The 14,164-nt window shown below is 40.6% G+C and overlaps 1 pseudogene across 1 annotated transcript; it reads left to right on the forward strand.

Annotated features, from left to right (window-relative positions):
- The first annotated feature begins 9,419 nt into the window (after positions 1–9,419).
- LOC306654907 (heterogeneous nuclear ribonucleoprotein H2-like) lies at positions 9,420–12,124 on the forward strand (annotated as a pseudogene). Its single transcript has 3 exons — positions 9,420–11,383; positions 11,603–11,753; positions 11,833–12,124. The product of its transcript is annotated as a heterogeneous nuclear ribonucleoprotein H2-like (transcript).
- The last annotated feature ends 2,040 nt before the right edge of the window (positions 12,125–14,164 follow it).

The raw sequence follows: 14,164 nt of genomic DNA on the forward strand, positions 1-14,164 counted from the left end.
CTTCATTTCATGACAGTTTACTTCTTCAAAAATAGGGAGAGGGAGAAGAAGTGGGAAGGAGTGAGGGAGGTAGAAAAGGAGGGAGGGAGAGTGGGGGTGTGGGGAGAGAGTTCTTGAGTGTCTGAGTTCTTTGGAAGAGCTTGCCTGATTAGGTGAGGCTCACCTTAATTACCTTTACAAAATCCTTTCACTTCACTTTTGCTATATTCTACTCATTAGAAACAAGTCACAGGCCTTGAGGAGGATATTATACAAGGGCATGACTCATTGTGGGGGGTCACTTATTTAGTGTCTACTACTTTAATAATCAAAGAAAAGCAAATTAAAGCCCTATGAATTTGCCATTCTCACATGAGCAAAAGTTAAAAAAAAAAAGAAAAGAAAACCTGAAAATTCCCAGCATTGGCACAGGACAGGAAAACTGATCCTCTGACAGCCTGTTGGAGGGAACGTCAAACCTTCTAGCATTCTGAAAGCAGTTTGACCAAATTTGTCAAAGCCTTAACATGAATCTCTTTGACCCAGCAAACCTTCTGCTAAAAATTATCCCAAAGAAATACTTACGGATAACAGATGTAAAGATTTAACCACCCAGTTGTACATGGAAATTTTACATATAATGTCAAAAACAAAAAGGGAAATAAAAATGAACAGGAGACTACTTAAGTCGTTAAATAAATTGTGGTACTTTTATAGAATGGAAGTGCACTGACTCGCACTGTTTAGAATTCAGGCTCCGGCCTTAGGCACGTTCTTCAGAGTCCAGGCTCTCCTGAAGGCTTCATCTGGGGCTGAAGCTTGGGAACCACTGGGATAGACTCCTAATGGAGAGTCCCTGAAATCCCTTTTCTAAGCACTGAGAACATGGCTATGAATTTGATAAGATTCCTGCCCTTTCTCAGGAAGGAAGAGTCTCTGGGACAAGTGTCTTTCATGAAACCCATGAGACTGGAGATGATATGTCTCCTGCGTCCTCCACAGCACTAGCAAAGGAGAGCAAACTCAGCAAGGGCCTACCAAATCACAGAGTTTCCAGGTGCCCTGAAAAGGCCAGCCAAGGGCATTGGAGGGAAAGACAGCCATCCAGTGAAACTTCAGCTGATCTCTCTTGGGCACTAGTAAGGCTCTTCAGCATCAGAGAAAGTTCTGGTATCCATTTCTGTCCATGGGTATATTGGAAAGATATGCATGTTTTATTAAGCCCAGAATAAGACTTCAATATTTATATATAAATCTCAAACTTCACTTCAGCATTATGAATGCTAGCAAGAAGCAAGGCTAATTTGATAATGTAGGCAAATCCCTTTGCCATTAATCCCATGAATCATATATGTCTCCTCTAAGAGTCTGAAATATGAATATTTTAGCACAAGTAAAGTATCAGGAAAGTAAAATCTCACTAATTGGGACAAACTGGGAAAAGTCAAAGTACATTCTAGAAGATTTTAAATTCAAGGTCACCTTTTTAGATAGTACGTGCACTTCACAATGAAAGTCAGTAACGTTAACGAAGTGAATGGGTCCTTGCCAGATAGAGGTCTCACTCTAAGCGTGTTCATCTGAGCTTAGGATCTCAGGAGTTTGAAAGCTTATTTGTTAGTATGCTTCTAGGTGCTGCCAATGTCTAAAAGAACTATTTTGAAAAATAAGTGAAACCACTCACACAACTGTCAACTCCACCAACCTACTTAGTACATATTTTCCTCCCAATTAAAATGACTGTTGTCACTTCACTGGGATCCTTAGTTTACATTCTCAGTTTCTAAACAAAAAATGCAGTGTCCTCTAACTTTAATGATCACATCTGGGGTTGGGGGGCTCCCTACCTTCCCAAGCCCTGGGATCATGGCTGTGCCTTTAATGACCAAGATCTCCCTTTAGGAGGATTTTTTTCTGTCTTTTGGGGAGAAAATTTCTCTTTCTGGAACGTCTACTATCGACCTCTAGAATGGAAGCCCTTGAAGGCAAGTACTATATCTGTATTCCTGGGCCTAGAAGCGGCCTTACACACAAAAAGTGCCTAGCAAATGGCTGTTGAATTAATGCTATCCAGGTATCCCTGCAGGAGGCATTAAATATGGGTGGTAACCACGTTCCAAGGAGGCCCCCAGCGATCCCTGACTCCTGCCATTTCCCCCAGGGTAGTTATCTTCTACACTGTGCCAGCATTGTTTTTGTTTTTGTTTTTGGGTGCTGGGGATAGGAACCCAGGGCCTTGTGCTTGCAAGGCAAGCACTCTACCTACTGAACTATCTCCCCAGCCCCTGTGCCAGCACTGAATAACGTGACTGATCAGTGAATATGGCAACTGCATTGGTATCTCATTATTACATTTAGGTTAAAGACTGAAGCCCCTCCTCCACTACCTCTGAGGGAAGCCCTGTGCAGAGGTCCTTGGTGAGCAACAGCAGTCTCCTGCCCACAACCACAAGTGAACCAGGAAGCAAATCCTCCAGTCTCATTTCAGTCTGCAGAGACCACAACCCTGGCCACTGCTTTAAATGCAGCTTCATGAGAGACCTTGAGTCCAAGAACCACCCAGCTCAGCTACTTGATTCCTGAACCTCAGAAACTACATAAGGTAATGAATTTTGTTTCAAGCTTCTAATTTTGCCTTCCTCATAGAATCCCACATGTTTCCTCCTATGAGGAAAGCACTGGCCTCCCTCTTCTTCCAAGGAAGACTCAGGATCAGTGCAATAAAGATGCTTGTGTGAAACATCTCAGTTAAACACAGAAAAAAAAAAAAAAAAAATGGATACAAACCCAGATCCCACACCTGCTGTCTCTCTGAGAACAAAATCATCACATTTCTCTTGCTCAAATAATCTTTCCCTTAAGTCTGTCACTCTCTTATCACCTGGGATTTCAACATCTGGTAATAATAAGAGTAGCAATTATTAAAAATATACCAAGGGAAGATGTTTGCATAACCCAGAAATGTTCGAGGTTTCATGGTCATGATTTTCAAATAGAGAAATGACAACACATTGAAACAGATATGTTGAAAAGAGAATCTGAGTGCAGCACAGTTAAAATCATCTCTGGGTGTTTTTAGCACAAAGAAGTACTATTGGCAGACATTGCTAAGACGGTGGGGTCATTTTCATGTGCTGTACTTTAAGGCAAACTGTCTTGCAGAATGATTGCTTGTTTGAGAACACAAAGGAGCATGGAAAATCTGAAGCATGTTTCAGGGACATGGGCCCGTTTCTCTGCAGCCTATACTGAAATGGTGCAGGGCAACCACCCAGAAGCTCTACCCCGGGGGTCCCATCTCCATCGACTTCCAAACATTCGGTAAAAAGGCTGGGTCTTCTGTGCAAACAGAGCTTCCAGACAAATCCCTGAGCCCCCTTCCTATCCAGAATTTTCTGCAGCAGCCATGGGAAGTAGAACTGGAGCCACCCAGATGGATGGCACCAAGAGTTGAAGGAGGTTGAATGTGTCACTGTGGCTCTTGTTCATGGAGTTCTGAAGCAATGGTGAGGGGAGGTCATCATGTGAGATGGTTACAAGATCTTTGTGACGACAAATGCCTAAATTACTGCCTTTTCAAATAATTTTAATTTTGTTAAGGTTGGAAAATAAATGAGAGGACTTATTACCTTTCTTCATCCTCACATTTCCATGTGTTTCATGAGACAAAATTCACAAGGATGAAATTCACACACACACACACACACATATATATATTATATATATATATATATATTTTTTTTTTAACTTACTTATTTGGGCCTGGGAATTAAAGCCAGGGGCACTCCTCTACCACTGAGCTACATCTTCACCCCTTTTTATTTTTTCTTTTGAGACAGGGTCTCACTAAGTTGCCAAGCAGGGTTCAAATTTGCAATCCTCTGCCTCAATTTTCCTACTAGCTGGGATTACAGATGTGCACCATCCTAGCTGAAATTCACCCATTTAAGGTGTACAATTCAAGGTTCTATTGATTTATTTATTTGCATATTCTCAGAGCTATGCCACTCTAACCACAATTAATTTGGGGACATTTTCATCATCTCTGAAAGAAAACCCATACCTACTGGCAGTCGCTTCCCATTCTCTCTCCATGGCCTCAGGTCCAAGCAGCACTGTTATGCTTTCTGTCTCATGGATTCGCCTATTCTGGGCAAGTCATATAAATGGATCGCACAGCACAGTACGTGGTCTCTTGTGATTATTTTCTTTCATCTACCATAATGTTTTCAGGGTACTTCTAAGTTGTACCATGTGCCAGTACCTTACTCCTTATTACTGAATGATATTATATGATATGGATGTACCACCTTTTATTTTTCAGTTTATCAGTTGATGGAAATTTGGGTTATTTTACCTTTTTGGCTATTATGAGTAATGCTGCTATGAACATTCATGTACATGTTTCTTTTTTTACATTCTGGGGATGGAACTCAGGGTCTTGCAAATGCTAGGCAAGGGCTCTGCCTCTGAGTTATAACCCCAGCCCCCATGTACAAGTTTTTGTGGGTCACACATTTTCATTTCTCTCAGGCAAATTCCTAGAGGTGGAATTGCTGAGTCATATGATAACTCAGTGTTTAGCATTTTGAGGAACTGCCAGAGTGTTTACCAAGCCAGCTGTACCCTTTATGAGGGTCCCCACCAACAATGTGTGATGGGTACAGTTTCTCTAGACCCACATCAGTACTCTGTTGGGAAGGGACGGGTGCCAGGGGTGTGATAGCTAGAGGGTATGAGGTTTCTTTTTAGCTGAAGCAAATGCTCTAAAGTTGTGATGGATTATACAATGGATTTTACAATATATGAAAAATCATTGATTTGCATACATTAAATGGGAGAATTGTAGGGTGTGTGAATTATATCTCAAGAAAGCTGTTGATGAAAAAAAACAGTCAAACAAGCAAAAACAGCTAATGCCAGAGGAATGAGGTAGGAGAGATAAGTGCAGGCCAGGCAGTCTGATAAGTCTTCCCAGGTGAAATGCCCGTCAGTTCTCCCATGCATTCACTTGCTCATTCACAAGACACATCGAATACTTACCCATGCCACATGGTACTGTAGGGGCCATTTCTACAAAAGTGAGCAGAATAAAGTCCTTGCTCTGAAAAATAAAGCATAGTAGAAAAATGGACAAAAGGGGGAAGAGGTTAGATATAATGACCAGGTAAAACCTACCCGAGGAGGTGGTATCTAAGCTGAGACCTGAAGGAAGAGTGGGAGCCAACCATAGAGAAGGCCAGGAGAAATCATTCCAAACAGAAGGAATAGCAAATGCAGAGGCCCCAAGGCAGGAGCATGCTTATGCATTTCAGGATGAGAGAGAAGACCAGGTGCAGAGCCAGGGGCCAGCTCCAGCTGGGATTTGAAGTCCTGGCAGGAGCTTTGGATTCTCCGCCCCCAGCACAATGGGAGGGTTTTGAGTGGAGATGGTGTAAGGTGATTTATGTTTTAAGAGGATAATTATTTGTTCTGAAACATATAACCTGGGAAGGTAAGGATGAGGCTCAGTGCCCAGTTAAGAGACTACTGTAATCATCCCAGTGACAGGTGATGGTAGCTTGGTCTAGGTGGAAGCAGAAAGTAGGATTTGCCAGTGAGTGGACTGAATGTAGGATCTGGGTCAGATTTAAAAATGAAATGTTTACATTTATACTTCTCTCAACATTCTGGTTGTAAATCATATAAATAAAGGTTTCAAACTGGTGACCTGATGTGTGTGTTTGTGTGACTATGTGTCTTAGTTTTATTGAAATGAAACTTACATATAACATTCACTAACTTTAAATGAACAGTTTGTGGAGTTTTGATAAATATATACAGCTATTGCATATACCAAAATAATGATGTAGGACATTTTCATCTCCATAGAAAGTTCCCTCATGGATGCCCTCTTTCACCACTTCTATTCAACATCGTCCTTGAAACTCTAGCTAGAGCAATTAGACAAACCAAAGAAATTAAAGGGATATGAATTGGAAAAGAAGAACTCAAACTATCCCTGTTTGCTGATGATATGATTATATATTTAGAGGAACCTGGAAATTCCACCAGAAAACTTTTAGAACTCATAAGTGAATTCAGTAAAGTAGCAGGTTACAAGATCAATGCTCATAAATCCAATGCATTTTTATGCATAAGTGATGAATCTTCAGGAAGAGAAGTTAGGAAAACTACCCCATTCACAATAGCATCAGAAAAAATAAAATACTTGGGAATCAATCTCACAAAAGAGGTGAAAGACCTCTACAATGAGAACTACAGAACCCTAAAGAAAGAAATTAAAGAAAACCTTAGAAGATGGAAAGATCTCCCATGTTCTTGGAAAGACAGAATTAATATTGCCAAAATGGCCATACTACCAAAAGTGCTATACAGATTCAATGCAATTCCAATTAAAATCCCAATGATGTACCTTACAGAAATAGAGCAAGCAATTATGAAATTCATTTGGAAGAATAAGAAACCCAGAATAGCTAAAGCAATCCTCAGTAGAAAGAGTGAAGCAGAGGGTATCGCAATACCAGATCTTCAACTCTACTACAAAGCAATAGTAACAAAAACAGCATGGTATTGGTACCAAAATAGACAGATAGATCAATGGTACAGTATAGAGGACATGGACACAAACCCAAATAAATACAATTTTCTCATACTAGACAAAGGGGCCAAAAATATGCAATGGAGAAAAGATAGCCTCTTCAACAAATGGTGCTGGGAAAACTGGAAAACCATATGCAACAGAATGAAATTAAACCCCTATCTCTCACCCTGCACAAAACTCAACTCAAAATGGATCAAGGACCTCAGAATCAGACCAGAGACCCTGCATCTTATAGAAGAAAAAGTAGATCCAAATCTTCACATTGTTGGCTTAGGATCAGACTTCCTTAACAGGACTCCCATAGCACAAGAAATAAAAGCAAGAATCAACAACTGGGATAGATTCAAACTAAAAAGCTTTCTCTCAGCAAAGGAAACTATCAGTAATGTGAAGAGAGAGCCTACAGAGTGGGAGAAAATCTTTGCCACTCCTACTTCAGATAGAGCGCTAATTTCCAGAATCTATAAAGAACTCAAAAAACTCTACACCAAGAAATCAAATAATCTAATCAACAAATGGGCTAAGGAAATGAACAGACGCTTCACAGAAGAAGATGTACAAGCAATCAACAGATATATGAAAAAATGTTCAACATCTTTAGTAATAAGAGAAATGCAAATCAAAACCACCCTAAGATTCCATCTCACCCCAATTAGAATGGTGATTATTAAGAACACAAGCAACAATAGGTGTTGGCGAGGATGTGGGGAAAAAGGTACACTCATACATTGCTGGTGGGGTTGCAAATTAGTGCAGCCACTCTGGAAAGCAGTATGGAGATTCCTCAGAAAGCTTGGAATGGAACCACCATTTGACCCAGCTATCCCCAGCTATCCCACTCCTTGGCCTATACCCAAAGGACTTAAAATCAGCATACTACAGAGATACAGCCACATCAATGTTCATAGCTGCTCAATTCACCATAGCCAGATTGTGGAACCAACCTAGGTGTCCTTCAATTGATGAATGGATAAAGAAACTGTGGCATATATATACAATGGAATATTACTCCGCCATAAAGAATGATAAAATTATGGCATTTGCAGGCAAATGGATGAAATTGGAGGATATCATGCTAAGTGAGATAAGCCAATCTCAAAAAACCAAAGGACGAATGATCTCGCTGATAAGTGGATGATGACACATGATGGGGGATGGGAGGGGTTAGTGTTAGGGTTAGGGTTAGGTTTAGGGTTAGGGTTAAGGAGGGGGGCAAGAATGGAGGAAGGAAGGACTGTATAGAGGGAAAAGAGGAGTGGGAGGGGTGGGGGGGAAGGAAAAAATAACAGAATGAATCAAACAACATTGCCCTATGTAAATTTATGATTACACAAATGGTATGCCTTGACTCTATGTACAAACAGAGAAACAACATGTATCCCATTTGCTTACAATAAAAAAAAAAAAAAAAGAAAGTTCCCTCATGCCCATTTTCCATCAATCCCTTCCTTCCACTCCAGCTCCTGGCAAACACTGGTCTGTTTTCTGTCCTGACAGTTTTAAGAATGTAGTATAAATGGAGTTGTTTGTCTTTGTTGTCTGGTTCTTACCATAATGCTTTTGAGATTCATCCATATTGTTGAATGTATCAGTAGTGTGGCTTTTCTATATTATGCAATGGACAACAACAGGCCATAGATTTATTTATCAGTTAACAGGTATTTGGATTATTTCCAATTTGGGGATATGATAAAGTAAGCTGCTATAAACATCTGAGTATGATTTCAGTCTAGGTCTACTGCTAAGTCATCAAACCCATGTGTGGTAGGATGGTCAGAATATTCAGCTTCTATTTCTGACCAAAATTCAGAGAACTGACAATAGGCCATGAAAGTGAATGAAGTTCACCATGGACCCTGTGACACAGTAACACACAATAGATTCAAAATATTTTCAACAAAACGCCTGGTGATGAACATGAAGAATAACTGTAGGCTTTACACACCTTACATTTTCACAAGTTTTTAAGGTTGTCTTTTTCTATGCCACACATTTTATTGGCACCATCAGTTGCAGTACATTTCAGCAGATTCCCTAATTTCAGCAGATACACTGACTTAGTGTGGTCTCAGCGTCTTTGAATATATCCCATTGTTCCAGTCAGATGATTCACAAAGGCCAATCCCACCATCACCTCAAGCTTGGCATTAGAATCTTTGAATAAACAGTATTAACTGAGTAGTATTGATAATATCTGTGAACTCATCCAAAGCCAAGGAAAACTGACTGAAATAATTTGCTTGCTTTATCATTGATGAAGGAAGTTGTCTTCATGATCTCGCCTCTTTTCCTCTAAAACCTCATAGTATTAAACAGGATAATTTTCTCAGAACACATTTTTTCAGCAGCTATATTCGAACACAGTTTTACTATTTATTTACTATTAGTAAAATGACTCTCCTTGTTGAACCTATTTCTCCTTGGAAACCTATTTTGATTGCAGTTTCTTTTCTTTTTTTTTTTCTTTTTTTTGGTACTGGGGATTGAACCCAAGGACACTTTACTACTGAGTCACATTCCCAGACCTTTATTTTTTTTTATTTTGAGACAGGGTCTTGCTAAGTTGCTTAACTGCTAAATTGCTGAGGTTGCCCTTGAACTTGCAATCCTCCTTCCTCAGCCTCCCAAGTCACTGGGATTACAGGCATGTGCCATTATGCCCAGCCATTTCATTTTTATTCTTTACATTTAATTAATCCTGATATGGTGATATATTCTACTTTATTTTTTTTTAATTTTTAAATTTTTATTTATTTATTTATGCTGGGGATTGAACCCAGGGCCTTGTGCTTGTGAGGCAGGTACTCTACCAACTGAGCCATATCCCTGGCCCAAGATATTCTATTTTAAATGTCTCACATAAAATAATATATTCCATTTAAAAATTTCCAGTTTTTCTGATGGCCATTCTTCTGAAAATTGGGAATGCTGTGGTAAGTGGTTAGTCTGTTAATGTACACATATATTCTTTTGGCATGCACAATGCTTTGTGGTCTATTCAATAACAGAATCATTCATGATCCATTGGATTATTTGTTCAGGCCTGTAAATGGGCCCAGCTTCTCCCTCTGCCTAATTCTGCTTTCGTCACACTTCTAACACAAGGGGAGATTCTAAGGGCATACCTTAATAATCACCATGTATCTAAACTTGTCTCAAAGTCTTTTTCCAAGAGAAGCAAGAGTGCCCGAGCAGTCTGGGAGAGCAGGTGATAAGATGGGTTTGGAAACCATATTACTCTTTGCCAGATGAGCACTGCTGGTATCTGGACCACAGCCTTTAGTACAAGGTGGTAGTCCAATTGTTAAAAGTCGTTGGTGGTGGGTTGGGATAGTATGCTCACAAAACGGAATATACTAGACATTTGAGAAATATGGGTGATAGTAACTTCAAGGACAATGGTATTGGGTGGCAGCTGCTAAGCTCCACAAGGATGTCTAGGAAAATATTACAAAAGACTAGGAATGATTAGCACATAATTGGCACTCAAACAGTGAGGTGAACTTCAAGTATTTGAGCTTTAAGGATCATTTCCCATTTAATTTACCAGTGTTGTCTCTGCAGAAACCAGACTGAACCTGGAACATGATGGTAGACCTGTAAAGTGCACAAACTCACACAAGTGGTAGCTGTATGGCAGCTACCACACCAGTTCTGGTATCTTTACTACCCTTACGATAGCAGGTGAACACAGTTTCAAGTACATTTTATGTGGGCATCAATTTGGCAAATGGGTTCTTTTCTATCCCTATGAGAAAAGTAGAACCAAACCAGCGTGCATTCACATGGAACAAACAACAGTATACATTTACAGTTTTGCCCCAGGGCCGTTATCAACTTTCAGCATCTGTCATAACATGGTCTAAAGAGATCTGGACCATCTGGACACACTGCAGAACATCACAATGATCCATTACATGGATGACATCACACCCAGTCTGATGGACAAAAAGTGGTTAGCACACCAGAGGTCTTGGACAGCCATATGCACTTCACAGGGTGGAAGATAAATCCTATAAATATTAGGGACCTGTCATATCAATAAGATGTTTAGAGGTCTACAGTCAGGGACATGCCAGGATATCCCATCCAAAGAAAAAGACAAATTAAGCTGGGCACAGTGGTGTATGGCTGTAAACCCAGTGACAGGGGAGGCTGAGGCAGAACGATCACAAGTTTGAGGCTAGCCTCAGAAACTTAAGCCCTAAGCAATTTAGTGAAACCCTGTCTCAAAACTAAAAAAATAAAAAGAGCTGGCGGTGTGACTTAGTGGTAAAGCTCCTCTGGGTTCAATCCCCAGTGGGCACCCCCCAAAAAAAAGAGAAAAAGAAAAATTATTGCATCTTGTACCTCCCACCATAAAGAAGGAAGCATATCACAGGAGATAGCTGAAAAGGTCTTAAAGAAACACAAGGAAAGGAAAGAGTACAGGTACATTGAAATCTTCAAGAGTAGCAGAGCTGAAGTCCAAACCCACTATGATCCCCCTTGAAAGCTCATGGCTATGTAGTGTCCAGGTCTTTATGACAGGCCAGGAGCTGGCAGGGAGTGAAATAGCATTGCAGAGGAGCTGGTTTTGAGAGGATGAGGTGGGGTGACTGTGGTGGAGGGTATGGAGGCTGTGATGACTATGGTGGCTATAATATCGGGTCTGATAGGTTTGGAAGAGACCTCTATTACTGTTTCTCAGGAATGTCTGATCATAGATATGCAGATGGAGGGTCAAGTGTCCAGAGCACCACAGGGCTTTGTGTACACATGAGGGCATTATCTTACAGAGCCACTGAGAATGATATTATAGTTTTTTTCTCACCTCTTTTTTTGGGGGGTACCAGAGACTGAACTCAGGGGTACTCAACCAGTGAGCCACATCCTCAGCCCTATTTTGTATTTTATTTAGAGACAGGGTCTCACTGAGTTGTTTAGAACCTCACTTTGGCTGAGGCTGGCTTTGAACCTGCCATCCTCCTGCCTCAGCCTCCTGAGCCGCTGGGATTACAGGCAAGTGCCACCACACCTGGCTTTTTCTCACATCTTAACTCCATGAGAGTACACATTGAAATTGGACCAGATGGCAGAGTTACTGGTGAATTTGCTACTCCTGAAGATGCCATGGCAGCTGTGGCAAAGGATGAAGCTAATATGCAACAAAATCCTTTTTTTTTTTTAAGTATTTTTTAAATTGTCAATGGAACTTTATTTTATTTATTATTTATTTATTTATATATGGTGCTGAGGACTGAACCCAGGGCCTCACACATACTGTAGGAACAAGTGGAGGGGCTTACGATCACAGCTATGCAGAACTATTTTTGAATTCTATAACAGGGGCAAATGGTGGTGCTTATGGTAGCCATAACCATGGGAAGGATGGTTTTATCCAACCAGTCTAGTTATGGGGGTCCTGCTAGCCAGCAGCTGAGTGGTGGTTATGGAGGTGGTTTTGGTGGTCAGAGCAGTATGAGTGGCTATGACCAAGTTCTGCAGGAAAACTCCAGTGACTACCAGTCAAACCTTGATGAGGCAGAGAAGGAGCACTAACAGCTACTACAGAAATAAGGGCTGTTCATTTATGGGAGCTGAAGAGAGTGGGAGGGATGTCTAGTATATCCAGTCCAATTGGTAAATGGGAAATTAAATTGATTCTGATCACTTGTGGTCAGTTTTCTTCCGTTCTTTCTCCTTTAAGAAAGCTAACAAAAATTAAGCTTAACAATGTTGCATTACACACTTTTGATTCATACTTACTGTAAAGTGGAAGTCAAGATTGTTTTAAAACTTTAAGCTCATTAATTTTGGACATTGCAACATTCATCTAGGATGTAACAACAAAGTCTGGTATTGACCATAACTGTTAAAACAACTTCCAGCTTTCCTCAAGTTAGTGATGTTGTAGGAGTGTACCTGAGCAGTAAGCATATTTAGGTTAAAGCAGTTTCACTTACGTTAAAAGTTGGTCTTATATCACAATACATCAAAAACTTCAGCTGCATGTTGAGAAATGTGCTTTTCTGTAAAACTCAAATATAGGAGCTGTGTTTATGATTCAAAGTGAAAACATCTAGCAAGTTTGTTAATTCTAACTTTTGACTTAATAGTCTATAAGGCACATGAATATATGTTTATTTTACTTTATTTTATTTTATTTTAAGATCTGGGACAATTTTGAGCTATAATACCAATACTTTAGGAGTTTGGTCATGTCATTTGTATGAAATTCTGAGGCTTTGATTGAAATCTTTCCTTGTATTGTGATTTCCATTTAGATGTATTATACTAAGTGAAACTTGTTAAATAAATCTTCCTTTTAAAAACTGGGGAAAAGAAGAAGGAAGCATAATGCCCAATAGGTCTCTTTGGGTTCTGGACACAGTATATGCCACCTAAAAATATTGTCCTAGACCATATACCAGGTGACATGAAAGGCCACTAGCTGTAAGTGGAGCTCAGAGCAGAAGAGGTCCAAACTAGTGTGCAGGCTATTTGTGTTTGCCCTAGTGTTATTAGTGGTATAAAAAGCTGTTGTGTACAGTTTATGGCATGTTCTGCTGGGAAAACTACAACACAGGCTCCCATGGTATTAGAGCTAGGTCATGCCATCTGCAGCAGAGATTTATGTTCTTAAAAAAAAAAAAAAAACTGTTGTGCTTGTGTGCTATTGGGCCTGTTCATGTGACATCAAGTGACCACATATCAGGTTTTATCTATAAGAATTTGGGTTCTGTTAAACCCAGATCATAATATAAGGCAGGCAGGAGCAACATATCCTAGGATGGAACTGGTGCATATGCGACTGAGCACAAACAGGACGAGAGGGCACACACATGTTGCACGAGTTGGCATCCTAGATCCCATGACCACTGCTATACCAGCCCCTCTCCCCGAGTTCCCACTTATGGATGTATGCAGGATACCTTACAACCAGCTGACAAGTGGAGGAAAAATCCCATATGTGGAGGATCTGCTCAGAATGTAAGTTCAAGTTGAAAATGGAGGGAAAGTGTTCTCTAGCCTCACATAGAAGCAGTGTTGAAAGACAATGGTAAAGGAAAATATTGGAGTGGGCAGGGCTTCAGGAGGTCCACTTGATTATCCACTTTGTGTGGACAGAGAGGTGCCCCAAGTTTATCATGCATATGAGCTCAGGGACAGTGATGAGTGGCCTCTTTACTAGCAGGGGCCTAGAAGCAGAAAGATTGGAAGATTGAGGACAAGGAGACCTGGGATGGAGGCATGAGGTTGAATGTATGAAGTGGGCACAAAGTATGAAGGTCTTTGTATCACAAGTTAACACCCACCATAAAACCACCATGGAGAGGTACCAAGAAATCAAGAAGACAAAAATGTTCTGGCCACTTGATCTTGACTAGCCTTTGTTATCAGCCACCTAGTGCTGACACTAAGGACACATATATAAAATGACCACTGGGCCAGAGACAGAGGCAGTCTGCCTAACAGCGTGGGTTCCCACTTACAGAAGCTGATCTAGCTACTGCCACTGACTGAGTCCCCAACATGGCGCCACACTCCAGGAGGCCAACTGGCCCTATGGGGGCAAGTTGACTACACTGTTGACTACAA

Source organism: Sciurus vulgaris (assembly GCF_902686455.1).
Source record: "Sciurus vulgaris genome assembly, chromosome: 2".
In the NCBI taxonomy this organism is placed as follows: Eukaryota; Metazoa; Chordata; class Mammalia; order Rodentia; family Sciuridae; genus Sciurus; species Sciurus vulgaris.